Here is a 23,228-nt window from a genome sequence, read left to right on the forward strand (position 1 = left end):
CAGATGAATGTCAAATGACAACATTCTCTTGTCTCTAAGGTGTAGAGAGTGTTAAGCAGTTCTAGGAGTGGGCCGGCCAGAGTGGCCGAGCGGTTAAAGGCGCTACAGTCTGGAACCGCACGACCGCTACGGTCGCAGGTTCGAATCCTGCCTCGGGCATGGATGTGTGTGATGTCCTTAGGTTAGTTAGGTTTAAGTAGTTCTAAGTTCTAGGGGACTTATGACCACAGCAGTTGAGTCCGATAGTGCTCAGAGCTATTTGAACCATTTTTTTTTCTAGGAGTGGGGCAGCCTGTGTACCATGCAATGTAACAGGCCTCATCATTGTGCGGTGTATGATTTTGGATGGATAGTTATCTTCTTAGCAAATGGTTCAAATGACTCTGAGCACTATGGGACTCAACTGCTGAGGTCATTAGTCCCCTAGAACTTAGAACTAGTTAAATCTAACTAACCTAAGGACATCACAAACATCAATGTCCGAGGCAGGATTCGAACCTGCGACCGTAGCAGCCTTGCGGTTCCAGACTGCAGCGCCTTTAACCGCACGGCCACTTCGGCCGGCTATCTTCTTAGCAAAAAGAACACTACTGACACCTCTGAATCGCATCCATGTCGCTCTGATATTTGCTTCCACATTCTCATTCATATAGCCGTCCCTCTGACAAACTTTATGGGACTAGCACCATTAATTTGTACAGTTAAAGGAGACGCAATCGTTTCAAGGTACTCACGCTTGTCGGTGTTTAAACGGGGGCCAACTCATTGCAGACTTGTGTTTCAAGATCCTTCCTATAATCCACCGCATGCATCACATCATCCGCATATAGCATTGTCCATAGTACACACTTCTCTAATTCGAGTGTTGTAGTATACACTACAGTAACAAAGAGCAGCATCAGAGACAGAGATGACCCTAGATTAACCTAGTTGTGACAGGGAAAGTATCAGTGTGTCATGCAGATTATCACACCCTGCTACTGGTGTTGTTGCACAGCAGTTTTACCCACTTTATGTTAGTTTCAGGAACTTGGTGACGGCGGAAACCGTATTGAATCAAATGCCTTCACAAGGTCAATAAAAGCAAGAAGCAATGTCTTTCTTTTCTCGCGAAGTTTCCCCACCAGCTGAGGTGCAGCAAAAAATGTGTCAGTCGTTCCATATCCCTTCACAAATCCACATTGAGTTCTCGGAAGCTGGACTATGTTCGTAGCTGTTGTTCACGATTCGTTCGGATGTCTTCATAGATGAATAAATATACAGGGCTATTACAAATGATTGAAGCGATTTCATAAATCCACTGTAGCTCCATTCATTGACATATGGTCACGACACACTACAGATACGCAGAAAAACTCATAAAGTTTTGTTCGGCTGAAGCCGCACTTAAGGTTTCTGCCGTCAGAGCGCTCGAGAGCGCAGTGAGACAAAATGGCTACAGGAGCCGAGAAAGCGTATGTCGTGCTTGAAATGCACTCACATCAGTCAGTCATAACAGTGCAACGACACTTCAGGACGAACTTCAACAAAGATCCACCAACTGCTAACTCCATTCGGCGATGGTATGCGCAGTTTAAAGCTTCTGGATGCATCTGTAAGGGGAAATCAACGGGTCGGCCTGCAGTGAGCGAAGAAACGGTTGAACGCGTGCGGGCAAGTTTCACGCGTAGCCCGCGGAAAATTGGCTCATGCCACAACTGGAGACCGACAGCGCCGACTTCATCTTTCAACAGGATGGTGCTCCACCGCACTTCCATCATGATGTTCGGCATTTCTTAAACAGGAGATTGGAAAACCGATGGATCGGTCGTGGTGGAGATCATGATCAGCAATTCATGTCATGGCCTCCACGCCCTCCCGACTTAACCCCATGCGATTTCTTTCTGTGGGGTTATGTGAAAGATTCAGTGTTTAAACCTCCTCTACCAAGAAACGTGCCAGAACTGCGAGCTCGCATCAACGATGCTTTCGAACTCATTGATGGGGACATGCTGCGCCGAGTGTGGGAGGAACTTGATTATCGGCTTGATGTCTGCCGAATCACTAAAGGGGCACATATCGAACATTCGTGAATGCCTAAAAAAACTTTTTGAGTTTTTGTACGAGTGTGCAAAGCATTTTGAAAATATCTCAAATAATAAAGTTATTGTAGAGCTGTGAAATCGCTTCAATCATTTGTAATAACCCTGTACATGATTCATATATGGCTAAGGGTTTTGGCTAAGGGTTTTTGAATGTCTTACAGTACACTGATGCACTGTTAGCGGTACAAGCGCAGTTTCAATGATGCAAGATAGAGGCATCATCAGTAGAGGCGCGCAAGTGGCGAAGCGCTTGAGATATTCGGAGCAGCTCGGCTCATTGATCGGAGAACTGTACAACCTGATATAAAGCTTTTGTGACCTACAATGCAGCTTACATCTCGTGCGGACAGTTAAGGCTTCACGTCCGTGTGGGTAGGTTTCGTTTATACGGAAGATGATATTATAGCAGTCATAATCTCCGTGGCAGCGTGGTAGGTGTCTCTAATCTAATTGTTCATTAGTATTGAAACAACTCAATTCCGCCACTTTTGCACTTCAAATCACTGCAAAGCTCGGGGAGAGACCAATGATTAAGTTAACATGTTCTGCTTACGTTCACTCAATAAAGCCGTGCAGAACAATTTTAAATGGAAAGTGCTCTTTAAGAAAAAAAAAAGTCAGTGCTCAAAAATGCGCTGTGGTGCTCGCCTATGATCATCTTGCAGACATCTGTTGACGGAATTGACGATTTTGACTACTGCTTCACGGTATACTTATTCCCTCACGAAATTTGTTGTAAATGACCCACTACATTTCAAAACGAACAGTGATGTACGTAATTATAAGGGTCGTTCAAAAAGAAACCAACCGGAGTCTGGAATGCGCAAACCAGTGACAGGAGCGTAATGTCGTGTCGTGTGTAACGAGGTGTGGTTCCGACCAGAGCGTGGAAGTTCACAGCCCGTCGCTAGAGAGCACACGTGCACGCCACGTGACGATAAAAGAGCTGGCAGAAGCATGCATCAGTCGTCCACACGAGTGTAGGAAAGGTTATGCTGACGTTCTTCTTTAAGCAAGATGGCCGCCTTCTGATTCATTTCCTGCAGCGCAGTGAAGGCCCAGCGTTACTCGCAAACCTTGGCCACCCTTCGCCAAGCGATCAAATCAAAACGACCAGGCAATCTGACCCGTGGGGTCATTCTGCTACACGACAATGCAAAGCCTCATACGGCCAATACAGTCGTGGCACTCCTGCAGAAATTCAAATGGGAGGTTCTCGGCCACCCTCCATACAGTCCGGACCTCTTCCTATGATTACGCCATTTTTGGTCCCTTAGAAAGGCTCTGACCGACAAACGACTCACCTCAGACGACGACGTCCAGTTGTACGTGAGGAACTGGTTACCATCGCAGCCACATGATTTTTATGAGGCACCACTTCACCGCCTTGTGTCACACTGGGAGAAGTGTCTCATCAGCCAGGATGTAACATACAGGTATTGGTTTCCAAAATTATGCCTCCGGCTCGTTTCTTTTTGAACGCCCCTTGTACAACACCAGAAGAAAAAATGACATCCAATGATATAAGGTGTCTGGTAGACAGCAAAGGCGCAACTGAAGACACAGAGAAAAAGTTTTTCATCGACAAGTTCTTTTGTTCTGGAGAAGACATTCTCTTCATGTAATATGGAAAACGTTGTGGGTAGGACTTAAAAAGTCATGTCTGTATAAAAGCACTCCGTCGTCAGGCCAAGAGTGGCCTACCGGGACCACCCGACCGCCGTGTCATCCTGAGTGGAGGATGCGGATAGGAGGGGCGTGGGGTCAGCACACCGCTCTCCCGTTCGTTATGATGGTATTCTTGACCCAAGCCGCTACTATTCGGTCGAGTAGCTCCTCAATTGGCATCACGAGGCTTAGTGCACCCCGAAAAATGGCAACAGCGCATGGCTTCCTGGATGGTCACCCATCCAAGTGCCGACCATGCCTGACAGTGCTTAACCTCGGTGATCTCACGGGAACCGGTGTAGCCACTGCGGCAAGGCCGTTGCCATGTCTGTATGAGAAATTTGAAAAATGAAAATAGCTTCAGCTTGTAGCCACATTTACATGTGAGTGTGTAATATGAACGTAAAATGACGGTTTCCACATACTTACGGTTAATCGCACAAGTGAGCGATTGAATATAAATCTATCTAACTAACTCACCTTTCACTGAGGTCTTTACCCCGCAATGATTTTATTGTTAACGAACTCAGCTTTGCCGGCCATTGTGGCCGAGCGGTTGTAGGCGCTTCAGTCCGGATCCGCGCTGCTGCTACGGTCGCAGGTTCGAGTCCTGCCTCAGGCATGGATGTATGTGATGTCCTTAGGTTAGTTAGTTTTAAGTGGTTCTGAGTGTAGGGACTGATGATCTCAGGTGTTAAGTCCCATAGTGCTTAGAGCCATTTGAACATTTTTGAACTCAGCTGTGAGGTAAAAATTTGCGACAGAAAAAAACTTGATTGAGGAAGAATCGTGTTGTTTTACAAACCACTGACGTTCCAGTCGATAAAATGAACTACAAATCTATTACGAGATGCCCAAATGCGAACCCGTGCAGTATAACAGAACTGCAAAGTATCTGTTCGCTCAGAGTTGATTATGTTTGAAGGAATCTTAGAACTGTTGTTTATTGGGCGACATTCCGTTTATATTCCTCCACGGAGTAGTCCATGCAGAAACCTGTGTCATTAAGGTTCATATTAATTCAGATGTTTCTTCCACATTAATGGTTTTCTTTTTCTCCCAAATGGCTTATTTACCTTCTAAATGTTCTTTCATGTGACTCAGATAAATATTATTCTTCCAGAGCTCTTGAATCTCCTCCTTCCATTAGCCCGTTTTATCTGCAGTTTCTTCAATGCACATCCCTCAGTAATTCTCGCGTTAACGCGTTTGTCAATTCATCAAAACTTTATTCGTCCTATCCATCCGCTTCACCTGTTGTTGCCACCACCGTTTCTATTTCATTGCCTTTACAATTGTTTGCTGAGACTCTGCATTTTCATTTCCAATCTTCATTTCTACTCAGTCCAAGCAACTAGCTTCGAGTCTCGAGCATTTGCATTCCAATGCCACAACTAAACCGAAGCACTCAGATGCACTTCAGTCTGTACGGTATAGCGTGGCAGGTACCTTAACCGCCACACTCCGCTTCGGTACCAGGAAAGAGAGAAGTTGGTGTGCACGGTTTACCTCTCCCGCCTTACGTCATCACACTTAAGATGCCGGTGTTTACGCCTCCGCTGAGAGAGACACTTAACTGCTGGGACAAGCACTTGCCTGGTGAGTCAGTCAGCTATTCGTGACGCAGACCACGTGTGCTTCATGTGTATGTAGCAGTTCTGCACCAACTTGAGAGTTAACTCGTAAACTCAACTCCTGTTCGAGCTTACACTTTAATCTGCCGCCAGCAGTTAGAGAGTAAGACGCAGCTGTAGTGTCAGTACCACATAGGTTTGAATATAATGGTTATGACTCCTGGATTTCGCTAATGATCAATTTCTTCTTATTCATACATCATCGTTCCTTTCCTTGTAGCTTAGTCTGTATCTGCTCTTCATCGTTGACAGATATCTACCATTGTGGTTTCTTGTCATCTTCAGCTCAAACACTGGTTTTATTCACGTTTCCAAGCTAGCTTATCCTGTGGAAGCCTCTTCATCTATTTGAAGTTGCTTACTGCAGTCAACCTATAGTTCCTCTTTACAATTTTAAACCCCCACACTTCCCTACAGTGCGAAACTAGTTATCTACCACTGCCTCAGGATATGTGCTATTAGCCGAACCCTTCTTTTACTTAAATTGTGGCATAAATTTCTTTCCTTCCAAATTCTCAGTTCTTCACTAGTTATCCTACCTACCCTTCAGTATTCTCTTTTATCAACAGATTCCAAAAGATTCTAGTCCCTACTTATATGCACTGATTAATACCCAAGTTTGCTTCTACGTAAGGTTACTCTGCAGACAATTAATTTCAAAATCGACTCCCTAACACTTAAAATTACATTACTTGTTAAAATATTTTTGTATTGTAAAACCTTTTCTTCCTATTGCTAATCTGCACTTTACATCCTCTCTACGTCATCTACATCCACATGACTACCCTCCAATTTACAATTAAGTGCCTGGCAGAGGGTTCATCTAACCACACACACATCTACTTCTCTACCGTTACTTTCTAGAACAGCACGCGGGAAAAACAGAGATTTAAATCTTTCCGTGGTATCTTTCATTTCTCTTATTTTACTGTGGTGATTATTTGTTCCTGTGTGGGTGGGCACCAAGAAATATTTTTACACTCCGAGGGAAAGTTTGGTGATTGAAATTTCATGAGAAGCGAAAAACACCTTTGTTTTAAGGATTGCCACCCCAATTCGTGTATCACATCCCTGGCAATCTCTCCTTTATTTCGCGATAATACAAAACGAGCTGCCCTTATGTGAACTTTTTCGATGTTCTTCGTCAATCCTGTCTGATGCGGGTCCCACAACGCACAGCATAACTCCAGAAGATGGCGGACAAGTGTGGTGTAAGCAGTCTCTCTATTAATGCTGTTACATTTTCCAAACGTTCCACCAATAAATCGCAGTCTTTGGTTTGTTTTCCCCACAACATTATCTACGCGATAGATTCTATTTAAGTTATTAGTAAAGTAGTTTGTTGAGTTTACAGCATTCAGATTTGTATAAGCTATGGTGTAACTGAAACTTAGCGGGTTCTTTTTAGTGCTCATGTAGATGACTTCATATTTTTCATGACTTAGAGCCAATTTTTACTTTTTGCACCATACAGATAGCTTGTCTAAACCATTTTTCAATTCTGGCCACGCAAGAAGACTTGTTTTGCAATTCGGTTTCATCATCTGATGACGTTATGTGATGGTAAATGACAGCATCACCCACAAAACAATCAAAGTGGGCTGCTCAGGTTGTCTCCTAAATAGTTTATGTAGATCAGGAACAGCAAAGGGCCTATAACACTTCCTTGCGGAATGCCATATATTACTTCTGCTTTACTCGATGACTATTCGGTGAACTGCAACGAACTGTGACCTTCGTGACAGGTAATCACGAATCCAGTCACACACAGGGACGATACTACAGTATATTGGCATTGCGGCGGGGCGGGATGTTCTTTGAACAGTCCACCTACCTGGATAGGTTTCCGGTTGTCTGCCCGTTCATTCTGTGACGGTAGGTATTGGTTCAGCCGGAAAAAGTAGCGATGACGAAAATTCGACTAAATACCTACCACGCAAAGGCCATATAACTCCTGTCCATGGGGAGAGTCTGAAAGTTAGGTAAACTATCGAACATTCGCGATTCTTGCATGACTCGTTTGAAAAAATATCCAAAATTTCTTTTCAAGTTGGTTTATTGTCTTTGAAACACGGAAAATTGCTATCAAGTCCGCATTTAATATACCGACATCAATTATGCGGGATAGCCGCGCGGTCTCAGCGCCTTGCAACGATTCACGATTCGCGCGGCTCCCCCGTCGGAGGTTCCAGTCCTCCCTCGCGCATGGGTTTGTATGTGTTGCTCTTAACGTAAGTTAAGTAGTGTGTAATCCTAGGGATCGATGACCTCAGCAGTTTGGTCCCAAAAAAAAAAAAAGAAAAAGTGGTACTGACTGGCCGGCCGTTGTGTCCGAGCGGTTCTAGGCTGCGCTGCTGCTATGGTCGCAGGTTCGAATCCTGCCTCGGGCATGGATATGTGTATTGTCCTTAGGTTAGTTAGGTTTAAGTAGTTCTAAGTCTAGGACACCGATGACCTCAGATGTTAAGTCCCATAGTGCTCAGAGTCATTTGCACCATTTGACCATTTGTTACTGCCTGTCTCTATTGTAAGTCCACACCCGAAAGCAGCCAGAAGATATTTAGTCCGACCCGATATTCTGAACGTTGTAAACGGGCACTGATCCAAGTCTACTTGCGAGTTGAAGCTTTCTGGCAGACTAAAACTGTGTGCCGGACCGAGACTCGAACTCGGGACGTTTGCCTTCCGCGGGCAAGTGCTCTACCACTTGAGCTACCCAAGAACGACTCACGACCCGTCCTCAGAGCTTCAATTCTGCCAGTACCTCATCTCCTACCTTACAAACGAGGTACTGGCAGAATTGAAGCTGTGAGGACGGGTCGTGAGTCGTGCTGGGGTAGTTCAGATGGCAGAACACTTGCCCGCGAAAGGAAAAGGTCCCGAGTTCGAGTCTCGGTCCGGCACACAGTTTTAGTCTGCCAGGAAGTTTCATACAGCGCACACTCCGCTACATAATGAAAATCTCATTGTGGATACTTGCAAGTTGTTCAGTATGGTTGCGAGGTGCAGGGGTGGAGAAGAGTTTGTACCTCTTTAATTCTGACGAATTTTGCATGAGAACGAGACATGCACTCGACCCCCTCCTTACCTACCACCTAATTAATTATGAGCACAACGGTAAAGATGGGAAATGATGGTGTACCCTGCTAGTTGGTAAAATAAGGAGTGCACACTCACAATAATTTAATAAAAATCGTAATCTACTCAGAGAAAAAAAGAGAACTTTATCATAATAAACAACAGGACATGGGATCTGCTTTTATATACGAAATAATATGCGGCTTAAATATTACAAAGAGATTTATTATACATCAGAGCATAGAGTCACTTGATTATCGACACAAACAGTAGGTTAAAGGATAGGATATTCTGAATTATTATGCGAATATGAGTTGGCTCGAGAACAAGGGCTCCTACTCTCTCTGATGCAATAGCTTGACTATAATGACTGGAGGTCCTAATCAATCAAATATTACTCTCCCGACTATATTGTAGGATTGCGGCTAGCAGTGAGAGCTCAAATGGGATCACATGGAGAAACATACAAGGTGGACTTGTGGAAAAGCGAGCGCGCATGCTGCTGAGGACTTCAGCATAAAATTGAAAGGTTCTACAATGCCAGAGCATCAAAATACTTTACCAATCCTGAAATTTGTAACAGGTCGTCGGTAGGCAGCTTTCTGATGATGCACGCGCCGACTTCTGGTGTGCAGCAGCTCTGTTTCAACCCCTGGCCTTGAAGGTTGTCCGGGAATTCTAAGTTCTTCCGAAAAAAGGTGCGACTAAGTCGCAAGACTATCCGACTGCGACGAAGATCAGATCCCGAATCCCTGCGCCCGCACAATACAAGAGCGAAGCCAATATTGCTCAACTCCCTACCATCCTCGGGAAACGCGAATCAGCATTCAGTTCTGATTCCGAAATTCCCTCACACTGTCTCAGAACACCATTCACGCCAATAGCGACCATTCCCTCCAATTTTGAGCAGGGCTTTATGACATCAACTAGCCTCTCTATTCAGCTGAGGGCACGGAACTTGCCGTTTGACCGGCTACGAAAACAACAATCTTAGACCAGCAGCCATCCGGCGCCAGACAGTCGCACCCAGCAGGGCACAGTCCACAAGTATTCTGATAATCAAGAGGACAAAGCAGTCAGTCAGTGCCAGGAGTCTTTGTTCCGGACGCGCCGGAACGGTAAACACATAAACTGCGGCGACACTCAGACAACTTGCAGGTAGTTTCGCGCTGCATAAAATGGGAAAATTCGACGAACGTCAGTCATTCAGCCAGGCCCATCGTACGAACCCCTCAGTATTCGGAGAAGTGCAGCCCCCAACCAGAAACGCAGTGTGCCGCGTCCTCCGATGCTCGCCTCCCACAGGCCACCCAGGGCAGTAACCTAACATGCACAGAAATCAAGTGAAAAGTATTTTGAGCTCTCAGTACAAATACTCTCATTGCAATAACCTTATTCGGTCTGTTACCACCGTGCAATGACATAGAACATTAATAAAATTGACGAAAATTAGAGGTGACATGCAAAAGAGCGCATGGAACCTCTCATGCTTCTTGTAAAGAAGTGCTTCCCATAATATCTCGTAATCTGAATGAAACACCCCACGTAATGTTTACGTACGACATGAAATGTTCACAGAGTAATATCTCCTAAAATAAACCGAGCGAGGTGGCGCAGTGGTTAGCACACTGGACTCGCATTCGGGAGGACGACGGTTCAATCCCGTCTCCAGCCATCCTGATTTAGGTTTTCCGTGATTTCCCTAAATCGTTTCAGGCAAATGCCGGGATGGTTCCTTTCAAAGGGCACGGCCGATTTCCTTCCCCATCCTTCCCTAACCCGAGCTAGCGCTCCGTCTCTAATGACCTCGTTGTCGACGGGACGTTAAACAACACTAACCTAACCATCCTAAAATAAACCGAAGCTCAAACTTTCACAAAGTACTCAATACTGTAGTCGCGTTTTGTCAGCGACACTAGAACTGATTAATTGCGCGAATTTCTTCATTTATTTAACAAATTTGATCAGCGCGGTTTAAGGTAGGTGTCCACCAGAAGACGACCCCCGAGCGACTATATCGCCTCTTAGAGCTGAGGCACAAAGACCTACTCAAACGCGCGGAAAATGCTGAATTCCTATTGGCAGCTAATCAGATCATCTCGAGAACACCTATTTTCGGTATTTCTAATGTCAGCCAACCAGATTATCACAAGTAATTTACACAAAAAATTTCGTAATTCCGAAACTAAATAAAATTTAATGAAAAAAAATACGACTCCTGTACAGCCGGCCGGCGTGGCCGAGCGGTTCTAGGCGTTACAGTCTGGAACCGCGAGACCGCTACGGTAGCAAGTTCGAATCCTGCCTCGGGCAGGATGTGTGTGATGTCCTTAGGTTAGTTAGGTTCAAGTAGTTCTAAGTTCTAGGGGATTGATGACCTCAGAAGTTAGGTCCCATAGTGCTCAGAGCCATTTTGACTCCTGTCCACAAAATGCGTAACTAATAAATTTAATACTGAACGTCCCTCTACAAAATCAAGCTCTCTCGGACACACGTCACAAATTCCCCTATTACACAACAACTTTCTCACGCATACGTTTACATAGTTTCAATAAACTATCACATTCTCACTTTAAGTATGTCCTCCATTCACTCTCTGTCTCCCCAAAACACTCACACAACGAAAACACGATGAAATAATAATTTTCCAAAGTACTTTTAATTATGTCAGAAATCCGTGGTGATGAAAGTAAGGAAAATTCCAAAAAATTAAATTATATGAACCTATTCTCTTGGCTGTAGTTTCAATTGATACTATAGAGGAATACATTACTGTCCCTAACTCCGTTTCACAATGCCAGCACAATTATTATGTGTTTTAGGTAAAAAAAAATTATCTCCAAAGTACTGAAATTATAGATCTGTAATTTTGATTGCATGGTTGTGTTAGCGATGCAGTTTCGTATACTTAGTATCAAAAATATTGATTAATATTTAATAGTATTTCTTCAGATTGATATAGAGTATGTGTAACGTATACACGCAACATTAGGCACGTACACAGCTCCTTCCTCCTAGTAGCTCGCGTCAGCTGTTCCACAGTCAGAACCAAAATCTGCGCCCCTCCCACCACCACGGCAAGCTACGCCTTCAGTACAAGGTGACAACTCGTAGTAATTTGCTACGTTACAGCCTGCAATTCGATTAGAAGTCACTTATGACGAACAGTGTTAAAAGCCTTCTGGAAATCTAAAAATATGGAATAAATTTGACGTCCCCTGTTGAGGGCACTTATCACCTTGTGAGAATAAAGAGCTAGTCGTGTTTCACTAGAACGAAATTTTCCGAATCGGTATTGACTATTTGTTAATAAATCGTTTTCTTAGAGATAATTCATATTGTCCGAGCATAGTATATGATCCAAAACCCTACTCCTAATGCCGCGCGGTCTATAACGCCTTGCCGCGGTTCGTGTGTCTGCCTCCGTCGGAGGTTCGACTCCTCCCTCGGACACGGGTGTGTGTCTTGTCCTCAGCGTACGTTAGTTAAGTTTGATTCCGTAGTGTGTAAGCCTAGGGACCAATGACCTGAGCAGTTTGGTACCATAGGAACTTACCACCGCCTACAACAATTTCACATCAGTGACATGGGTCTGTAATTCAGGAGATTACTCCTACGTACTTCCTTGTGTATTGGCATGACTTGTGCAGCTTTTCAGTCTTTGGGTACGGATGTTTCTAGGAGCGAGCAGTTGTACATGATTGCTAAGTATGGATGTATCGTATCAGCATACTCTGAAAGGAACCTGACTGGTATACCATCTGGACCTGAAGCCTTGTCTTTGCTAAGTGTTTTAACTTGCTTCGCTACACGAAGGATATCTGTACGTTACTTATGTTGGCAGCTTTTATAGATTAGAATTCTGGAACGCTTACTTCACCTTCTTATTGTTAATGGATTTCGGAAAGCTGTGTTTGCCGGCCAGAGTGGCCGAGCGGTTCTAAGCGCTACAGTCTGGAACCGCGCGACCGTTCCGGTCGCAGGTTCGAATCCAGCCTTGGGCATGGATGTGTGTGATGTCCTTAGGTTAGTTAGGTTTAAGTAGTTCTAAGTTCTCGGGGACTGATGACCTCACAAGTTAAGTCCCATAGTGCTCAGAGCCATTTGAACCATTTTGTTTTTGAAAACTGTGTTTAGTAACTTTGCTTTAATGGCACTGTCATCAGTGCCATCACCATTGTTACCGCGCGGTGAAGATATTGATTGCATATTGCCGCTACTTTACATACGACTAGAATCTCTTTGGGTTTTCTGTCAGATGTATGTAGAAACTATTAAAAGCACCTCACAATGAAGTTCTGCTAAATTTCGATCTTCCGTAAAACGTCGTACTTCTGAATTTGGCATGCCATTTCCTAGGTCTTGCAACAGTGTTCTGACCTGTTTTGTGTACCATGGAGCATCAGTACCATCTTATTAATTTATTCAATATCTATTTCTTAGTTGCCGACGGTATTATTTCTTCGGATGTGAACCACTTCTGGTCTATGCTTGCATAGTAAGATTGGCCAACGTGAGCTATCTTTCGACCCAACTAGCGAAATTAATTACCACTTTTAGTGTCTCATTTCCTAATCAAGTTCTCTGAGTATTGCCTGATTTGATTCGACTACGTATCATTACCACTGTTTTACTTTGTTGATATTCATCGTATCTCTTTTCAAGAAATCCATTCCATTCATGTGTTCTCCCAAGTTCTTTGCCATCTCTGACGTAATTGCAAAATCTCATTTAGTAAAGTCGAAAATGTGCTTTACTAGTCCACCAATAACTTCAAAGTTGGTGAACAGTATGTAGATTGCTATACCTGAATTCTCAATAACGACAAAGACTGAAGTCTCTATCTCACAGACATTGCATTTTTCTTCCTCGAGCTTCCATGGAGAATGCACCCTTCTTGTAAAAATCGCACATAATCTCGTAAAATCTCCACACTTACCATATGGACTGTAAATCTATATTATTCAGGTCTGCGCATCCAGATTTATATTGTCCAGTATTTCCGTAAATCGCTGCACACAAATGACGCAATGGTTCCTTTGAAAGGGTACGTCCGCTTTCCTTCCACATCCTTGAAACATTCTGCACTTGTGCTCCATCTCTAATGACCTCGATGTCGACGCGACATTAAAACCTTGTAAGTAGGCTGTTTAGTTTTTCTTATTGGTAACGCCACGTAGCGCTCTGTATGAAAATCACTGGCTGTGCTGTGTGCAGTCTGTGGCTAGTTTGAATTGTTGTCTGCCATTGTAGTGTTGGGCAGCTGGATGTGAACAGCGCGTAGCGTTGTGCAGTTGGAGGTGAGCCGCCAGCAGTGGTGGATGTGAGGAGAGAGATGGCGGAGTTTTAAAATTTGCAATACTGGATATCATGAACTGCTATATACATTATGACTTTTGAACACTATTGAGGTAAATACATTGTTTGTTCTCTATTAAAGTCTTTCATTTGCTAACTATGCCTATCAGTAGTTAGTGCCTTCCGTAGTTTGAATCTTTTATTTAGCTAGCAGTAGTGGCGCTCGCTGTATTGCAGTAGTTCGAGTAATAAAGATTTTTGTGAGGTAAGTGATTTGTGAAAGGTATAGGTTAATGTTAGTCAAGGCCATTCTTTTGTAGGGATTTTTGAAAGTCAGATTGCGTTGCGCTAAAAATATTGTGTCAGTTTAAGCACAGTCGTGTATAATTTTTCTAAGGGGACGTTTCATAACCTTAATCAGTCTTCACCCTTCCTTTTGTAAATGTGCTTAACTTAGTTTACAATCGCGCCTTCCCGCCAAACCACCCATTCTCTCGAAGAAGGTGCCTAACAGTGGTACGATAAGCTGAACTTGTGAAACGTGTCTTCTTGTCTGTCGTGTCGGAGCTCCCGTAGCGTCTGGCGAAGGCCTATTCGCAAACGCGGCCAGGGTTCAGGGGTGGTGTGCGACACATCACACGACTTATTGTTCAGTAGACTGTCTCTAAAACGTTTGTTCCTGGACTCAGCATCAAATCTCTGCACTGCTAGAAATACACTGTCGGATCAAAAGCATTCAACACGCATACGTTGTACAGAACTGACCGCAAGATGTCATCAGTAGCTGGCTCGGCAGTATAAGAGGACTTAAGGAAGTTTTGTGTTGTCAGCAGGGGAGCAGTAACAGCAGGCTGGCTTGATCAGAAGAGCTCAGTCACTTGGAATGCAGACTACTCACTGGAGGTCACCTGAGTAACAGATCCGTCAGGCACATTTCAACGCCTGTCAAAGTCTCCAAGTCGACTACTGGTGATATGGTGATGAAGTGGAAACGCGGAGGAAGAATCATAATTGAACCAAGACCAGGCACGCCTCATGTACTGAAGGACAGGGATCGACCAGCATTGCAGAGGTTGGCTGTAAAAAAATCGCATGAAATCAGCGTAACGAATCACCTGGGAGTTTCAGAAAGCTACCAGCATCCAGCTAGCACAATGGCTGTGCGCGGTGAGTTGAAAAGCGTGAGGTAGAGCTGTCGAGAAGCTTCTGATGGGTCACACATTTGTTCAGTGAGTGTTAAGCGATGTTTGAAGTGATGTAAAGTGTGACGCCACTGGACAGTGGATGACCTGAAACAAGTGATCTGGATCAATGAATCGCTCTATACCACGTGGCAGTCCGCTGGAACGGTTTGGATTTGGCGAATTTGTAGAGCACGATACGTGCCAACATGTATAGCATCCACATTGAAATACTACAGTGGAGGTGATATTATGGTATGGGATCTTTGGGGTAGTTAACATGTGCTCCCTATATTGTGCTTAAGAAAACGCTAACTTGGGAAAGATATGAACACATTTCAGAGCTCTATGTACTGTGTACAACAGTCGAACATTTCGGAAATGGTGTTTACTTGTATCAGCATGTCAAAGCACCCTGTCATAAAGGAGCTTATATAAGGCAATGGTTTGAAGACAGCAACATCCCTTAAATGGATTGGCCTGCCCAGAGTCCGATCCCGAACCCAATGGAACACCGTTGGGACCAGTTAGAACTTCGACATCCCTCCCGACGCCAGCGTCCTTCATCAGTACATCCTCTGATGTCGGCTCTTCAGGAAGAATGGGCTGTGACACCTCCACAGACCACCAGTCAGCCCACTGAAAATGTCCCCAGGTTAAGTTCAAGCCGTCCTAAAGGGGTACGGTGGACACATACCATATTTACGACCACTAATATGTGTTCACATACTTTTGATCAGATACTGTACCCTACCGCGAAATAACGGTTGCTCGCCTCAGTTTGACTCGCGAGACAGGGCTAAAACTCTCACTACTCTTATGCTGCTAGTGAGTGCTCTGTAGGAACAAATTACTTTCAGGTGACTGCCACATCAGACTCCTGGATTGGAAAACGGGCACCACACACAGTCACGCAGCTTCTGATACCGCTTTCTAGCGTTTTCTTCATTAACAAAAGAAGACAGCATTGTAAATTTAAAACGAAGTGGGGCAAACGCAAAAGCATGAAGAGGAATTTATTGTCTTCTTTAAGACCTCGCCCAGTCTGCCTCTTTCTCATTAAGCGCCACCTCCACCTAGTCGATGTTTCCACCTAGACTGTGCTCGCTCATTAAGTCACCCCCCTTCACACAAAAACCGGAAAATAACTTTATCGATCACTGAGAATCGTTCATTCCCGACTTTATATAAAACACACCTTTGACACCTCAGCCCTGCGCAACAGCGTCCACGACTCTCGTCATAACCTCACGAAATCCGCCGCCTGACTTCCGGTTTTGTGAGCTCCAAAACCGCCCCAGGTAATTATTTTGAGACTTAGACCTTTCGGCCAATAAACCTCCAGAGCAGAATGTAGGAATTTCGACTGGCCTTTTCCTGATAACGCTCATAGCTTTGACAATTTTCTTTCCCTAAGAAACAGCGGTCATCGTGCGGAAATTATTCAACTTTGAGAACATTTAACCCCATTAAGGAGGAGGAAGAAATACACTGAGAAACGCCTGGGACTTAACATGATGTTTCTCATCTGTAATGCACTTTCAATTACCTTTTCATAACGTGTTGGGTCAGGTAAAGGATGAGATAGGCACATTTGCAACGCATACATAATAACTAAACAATTAGGGTTGATATATTTAATTTTCCACATAGATCAGTAACTTCCTTTTTAATTCTTATTACAGTCGTAGCTTGGCATCACGGGGCACCTAGATTAGCTTATAACCGTTGTAGGTGCGTTATCAGAGCTGAGCAGTAAAGAACGATGCACGAATTCTCCTCAATGGTCAGAGAGAGCTTGAGACGCCGGTCTGTCGCCTCCAGATCTATGAGTTTACGACGGGACGCTCCCAGCCGACAAGAGGAATGCCGGGGTGTGACCTGCCGTCTCTCCAGGGCACTAGGCACGGACAGGACATTTTTTTCTCCTTAGCGAACAATCGACTTCAGAGCGCGTGAAAAAGAAAACACGAATTTAAATTTCGCTCTACTGTCTCGCATGTGTTAGCGACTGGCCTCCCCCTCCCCCCGCAGGGAATAAGCTCCATCGGCAGAAGTGAATCTTAAAAACGGGGACACGAGACGCTCAAGAAATACAACCCGCCATCCACTTCTAAAGTGTTTTCCTTTTTTGCTCCAAGCCATAGCAATCCTGAGAGTGCAAGTCCTTCTGGCGAAGACGTTGTGACATCAGAGGGGCGGCTGTCGTGTTGCCCATCGATACTAGAAATCTGAAACTAGGCGTTCGATTGAACAAGACTCTTTTTTGGTAGCAAGGAGACTCTAGTGGTGTTCAGGCCTGTGGATGGAAAAGACAAGTGGAAAAGGAAGAAAACTGGTGGGGGTACTTAGTTTCGTAATTCCCACTGGGAGACGTTACGTGGCACGCCCGATTCTACACTTGTCACTCTCGGTTATCTGACACCAGACGGGTCGAATCGCGCTGTTTTCAGACTCATCGGATTAAAACTGTCGTCCAATTGATTGCGATTGCAGGAAATCTTCTGACTCGACATGGGGTCGTGAACAATGTCTGCTTGGTCTTACACAACTGCTGAATGACCTTCTGCCTTACCAATCGGCCAAGTAGACAGATTTATGTTTAACCTCCTGCTTTGTCAGATCAAATTTTGTCTTTAGACATGAAATTTGACGAACGTCTGATTCAGACTTATTAAGGTGAAGCGTTCGTCTACGTAGCATCTTCCAATCCAGGTTGGAGAACTTCACTCCAAGTGCGGTTTCGATATGAGTATCACTCACGATCACATGCTTCAGTGAATTTAGTCCTTCTGACTATAATCATACCGATAGAATATTTATTAACCTGTGATTTGGTTGTTGGAAGTTTAAAGATATGTTAGCACTGGATAGAACGCGTACCATCGTCCTCATTAACGTAGATCTGAACAGAGATCTTCTGGTGTTTATTTCAGCGTAGGGAAGGATTAGTTGTATTTTCACCACCATGCAGCACATGAGCCGAACTTCACACCAACAGGTGCAGCGACGACGTCACAGTACAAATGCCTGTTACGGTAAAATGTAGCTGTCTCCGACAGTGTAGGGAATCACGATATCAACTAACTGCTTAGCTGTGGTCATGATTCACTTGCTCATTAGACTTGCATGCCCATTTTAACGTTATAATGCACTGTAATGTTGATTAGGAAGACCACATTCTTTCGTGAATGAGAGTGGGAGAACTGTCAGACCGTTCCAGGCATTTTTTCTTGCTTAAAAAAATACGTTTTTCAACCAGTTAATTAAGTTCATTTCGTTTTTGTTGAATACCTCTTGCTAATTTAAAATTTGAATGGTGCTGAAGAAGCCGTACGACGCCTTCCTATGAATGCAGCCGAAGAAATAAGAAGGAAAACTTACCATGCTCTGTTGAAAGCTCCTCTTCAGCGCAGTAATATAATCTCTAAAGAAAGGGATGTACTACGAAATCTCCGAGAGGATCGGGACGCAATGCTGCTGAAGGCTGGTGAAGGTAACTCAACTGTTTTGCTACCTCGTAGTTTGTATCTGGAGAAGATGTGTGACCTACTCAGTGATACAATGCGCAGGAAGAGTGATCGCGATGCTGTAGCACGTGTGTAACAGAAGATGTGTACACTCCTGAGTTCTTCCTCGTTATCTCCTGAGACCATCAAGCGGTTAACACCACATGGCAGCGCACCACCAAGACTTTGCAGTCTTCCCGAAGTGCACAAAGATGGTCTTCCATTACGGCCTATGGTGAGTAATATTGACGCCCCAACATATGATATAGCCAAACATCTTGCTTTCTTTCTGAGACCATTGGTTCGCAAATGTCCACATCATATACGGAACTCTGCCGATTTAATCAATAGACTGGGGGCTCTCCATCTAAGTAGTTCGGATCTCTTTCAGAGTTTTGACGTAGTATTTTTTATTTATTTATTTATTTATTTATTTTTTTTTACAAAGGTACCTCTTGCTCATTCCCTCGGCAGTAGTTGGGAAACTGTTTCAGACGGGCATCACAGCATTATTTCGGCACACTCTTTCTTCAACCTATTTTGTGTTCAAACAAGAATATTTTAAACAGACTGAAGACGTCGTCATGGGCAGCCATTTGTCTATCCTGGAGGCTAGTCTTTTTTATGGAGGATTTTGAGAAAAGAGCACTTGAATCAGCATGTCTTTAACCAACTGTTTTTTAAGGATATGGGATTGATACCTTCATCCTGTGGCCCCACAGAAAAGATAAGTTAATGGAGATTTTACATCATCTTAATTCCATTCATGAGAATATTCGATCGTCTACGGAATTAGAGAAAGACGGTTTTCTCCCCTTCCTGTATATTTTGGGTGGACAGAATGGTCGCAGCACCCTGGGACATTCTGTTTATGTTATCACTGATCTATACGTGCCCTCTCCAAGTTGCCATCACTCATCCCAAACCATGAGTGCGCTTAAAGAGCTTGTGCATAGCGTCCGTGCAGTATTGGATGCAGATATTTTACCTAAAGAGCTTTCACACTTACAGACAGTACTCAGAGATAATGGATTCTCTACCCGGCAAACTCACCGGGCATTCTCAGCTAAAACCAACATCCGAAAAGCGGGTAAAGGGGAGATTCCTCTAGCAAAGTCGCTACGTTTTCTTCCCTTCGTTGGCTATATTTCATTCTAAACAGCAAATAAGCCTTAGTAATTTTCGGCTGAAAGTGATTTTCCGCTCACTAGCTATCATTCAGATCTGATGGGATCAGTGAAGGATAATTTTCTACTGCAGAAACTTACAAATTAACTTCCCATTGTGGTATGCCCGATAAAGGAAAAACAACACTCACAGTGCAAGAACGCTTCATGGAACATAAACATTGCACACGCCTTTTCCAACCCAAAGAGGCTGCAATTGCGGACCCTCGTATCTATAACGGAAATTCAACGGAGTATGAAAAAACATTAATTTTGGCTACAGCCACATCTTTCGTGACACCATTATAAAGAAACCCGTTGAAATACGGATCGGGGAAATTGTATCCGATGCATCACTGCCCGTTTACTGTAACCCTCCTACCCTCACATTCACGATGCAATATAGACATTGCGTCACGATTGAAAACTAAAGGCTCCATGCAAACCCCTCACCTAGAGACTAACATGGCTGCAGTCGCCCCATGTGACATCTCTTGGGAGTCAAGTAATATGCATCCGATGCACCACTGCCCGTTTACTGTAACCCGCGCACCCTCACATTCGCAATGAAATATAGGAATTGCTTCAACATTGAAAACTACCGCCTCCATGCCGACATCTCTCCTAAAGACTAACACGGTTGCATTCGCACCATGGGACCTCTCCTGGGACTCAACTAGTGTGTATCCTTTGCACCACTACCTGAATACTGTAACTCGCCTACCCTGACAATCACGATGCAATACAGAAATTCCGTTGCCCTTGAATACTACAGGCTCCATAGCGACTTCTCTCCAAGAGACTAACATAGCTGCAGTAGCATCGTGGGACCTCACCGACGAGTCAAGTAGTATGTATTCGGTGCAACACTACCAGTTTACTGCAGCACTCCTACCCTCACATTCAAGATGCAATATAAAATTGTGTCAGTGGCCGAGCGTTTCTAGGCGCTTCAGTCTAGAACCGCGCCACCCCTACGGTCGCAGGTTCGAATCCTGCCTCGAGCATGGATGTGTGTGTTGTCTTCAGGTTAGTTAGGTTTAAGTAGTTAAGTTCTAGGGGACTGATGACTACAGCTGTTAAGTCCCATAGTGCTCAGAGCCATTTTGAAAATTGTGTCACCATTGAAAACTACAGGCTCCATGTCAACATCTCTGAAAGTGAGTAACATGGCTGCAGTCGAGCCATGGGACTTGTCCTGCTAGTCAAGTAGTATGTATCCGATTCACCACTGTCCGTTTACTGTAACGCACCTACCATCACATACACGGAACAGTAAAGAAATTGCGTCGCAGTTAAAAACTACAGGCTCCATGCCGACATCTGTCCAAGAGACTAACACGGCTGCCGTTCGTCCTATGGGACCTATTCTGGGAGTCAAGTAGTATGTAGCCTATGCAGCACTGCCCGTTTGATGTAACGCTTCTATCCTGACATTGACAATGCAATACAGAAATTGCGTAGCCATTGAATACTACAGGCTCCATTAGGACTTATCGCCAAGGGACTATCACGGCTGCGGTAGCCCCATGCGTACAATCCTGGGAGTCAAGTAGTATGTGTCCGATGCAGCACCGCCCGTTTACTGTAACCCTCCTATCCTCACATTCACGATGGAATATAGAAATTGCGTCGCCATTGAAACCTACTGGCTCCATGCCGACATCTCTCCAGTAGAATAACACGCCTGCGGTCGCCCCGTGGGACCTCTCCTGTGAGTCAAGTAGTATGTATCAGCAGTATGTCTATGTTCGTTCTGGAACACTTTGAAGCCGTATACACGCAACGAGGACGCTTACTACGCCACACTGTACCCATCTGAGTCAATGCGCTCCAGCCGTTGTCCAAGGTAGGACAGCTGTCCAGATGAGTCGGTTACGTACACTCATACACACACACACTCACACACACATACACACACACACACACACACACACACACACACACACACACACACAATGTTTACAATTACAGTTTCCTCTGTGTGTTTGTACAAGAGATTAAAATTTGCATATTTTAATATGGGAATGTTTTGAACTTCCCTTTCTTATGAATAATCAGTTCAAGTATTAAAAGGGTCGGTTTCTTCCGGTTGAGGTGGTAAAAAGCACCTTGCGTGTGTCGTTTTTCCAGGGTGTTGTGCAAGTGTAGGTTAGATCGATTTGTGTACCACGGAAATAGGCCGATAAGTCAACCACTAACAAAGTTCGGTTTAAGTACCACCGAGATAGTTTGTTGTGTGTACCACGTCCTGTGTACCACGACTGATCAAGTCTGTCGCTGTTCTTCGACTTTACCAGAAGAGTGGCGGCGGCAAGGAGAACTTTAGCAAAATGTTGCATCCAAGATTCATCACCCCTTGCAGTAATAGGAAGTAAACCAAAAAGGTAGCAGGTAAGAGCTCGCCTGCGAGGTCGCAGATTTTGGAAATGGAAGACGTACCACCAGTATCTGCATCTGAGAAACTGCACTTTACGTATTCTGAAAATTTCCGTTGACCAGTTTGCAGTGTATCCTTTGTCAAAGACTGTCTTCTGTTTGCTAAAACTGACATATTCGCCAGTTTTAAGTTTCGAAGGGCGTGGGTGGATCATTTTGATTTTATTATAAACCTCCGCTAGCTGCGTTTTAATTGTCCTGTGTTTCATATGATTATACTGATTTACGAATCCTTGTACAGTATTAACCAATTTGTAGGAGCCCTGGGCAGTAAATTTTTTGAAAATAAGGCTCTTGTGAGTTCTGCTGAAACGGTCAACTACGGAAGCTTTCATATTTGATAAAGTGGACTAATGATTAATTCTGAGATGTTGCATTAACTTATTGAAAGTAGTATTGTAGACTTATTTCCAAAAATCAGTTTGTAAGTGTACTCGAACCGGCCTTCTTTCTATGTAAATTGTTTTAAGCGCGGCCGGCCGAAGTGGCCGTGCGGTTAAAGGCGCTGCAGCCTGGAACCGCAAGACCGCTACGGTCGCAGGTTCGAATCCTGCCTCGGGCATGGATGTTTGTGATGTCCTTAGGTTAGTTAGGTTTAAGTAGTTCTAAGTTCTAGGGGACTAATGACCTCAGCAGTTGAGTCCCATAGTGCTCAGAGCCATTTGAACCATCTTTTTGTTTTAAGCGCGTTTCCAACTGCCACACCGCCTTTTGTCTTCAGAGCAGCGACCCATGCGTATTTGGAATAATCGTCAACCACTGTTAATAAATATTTATGTCCAGAATTCCATTTCGAATATGCAGTCATGCCAATTAGGTATGCTTGATGGAGGTTGCCAAATCCTTTTGTGATAACTGTTCACCTTGGATACGTTCAACGAGTAGGACGATGAAGCTCATAAGCAATCGCAGCTTGCATCTCTCTCTAACTTGATGATTACTGAAAACACTGCCTAAGCCTAGTTCAACGCCGTTGGCTGCTCAACAAAAGTTGACCACTACTGTTAGTAATAACGTCTCTACTCAGGTATTAGGGGAAATGGAATTAATGATGGACGACAAAATGAAAGAATCGAAAAGGCAATTACAATCGGTTCGGGAGGAAAACAAAGAAATGTGCGAGTAAAACAAATAAATTCAGGAGAAAATCAAAACTAAATTGAACATGTTA

General features: G+C 44.2%; 1 pseudogene; it reads right to left on the reverse strand.

The window, feature by feature from the left end:
• Nucleotides 1-3,958: 3,958 nt before the first annotated feature.
• On the reverse strand, nucleotides 3,959-4,076 carry LOC126177438 (5S ribosomal RNA; annotated as a pseudogene).
• Nucleotides 4,077-23,228: the final 19,152 nt, after the last annotated feature.

Source organism: Schistocerca cancellata, chromosome 3 (assembly GCF_023864275.1).
Source record: "Schistocerca cancellata isolate TAMUIC-IGC-003103 chromosome 3, iqSchCanc2.1, whole genome shotgun sequence".
In the NCBI taxonomy this organism is placed as follows: domain Eukaryota; kingdom Metazoa; phylum Arthropoda; class Insecta; order Orthoptera; family Acrididae; genus Schistocerca; species Schistocerca cancellata.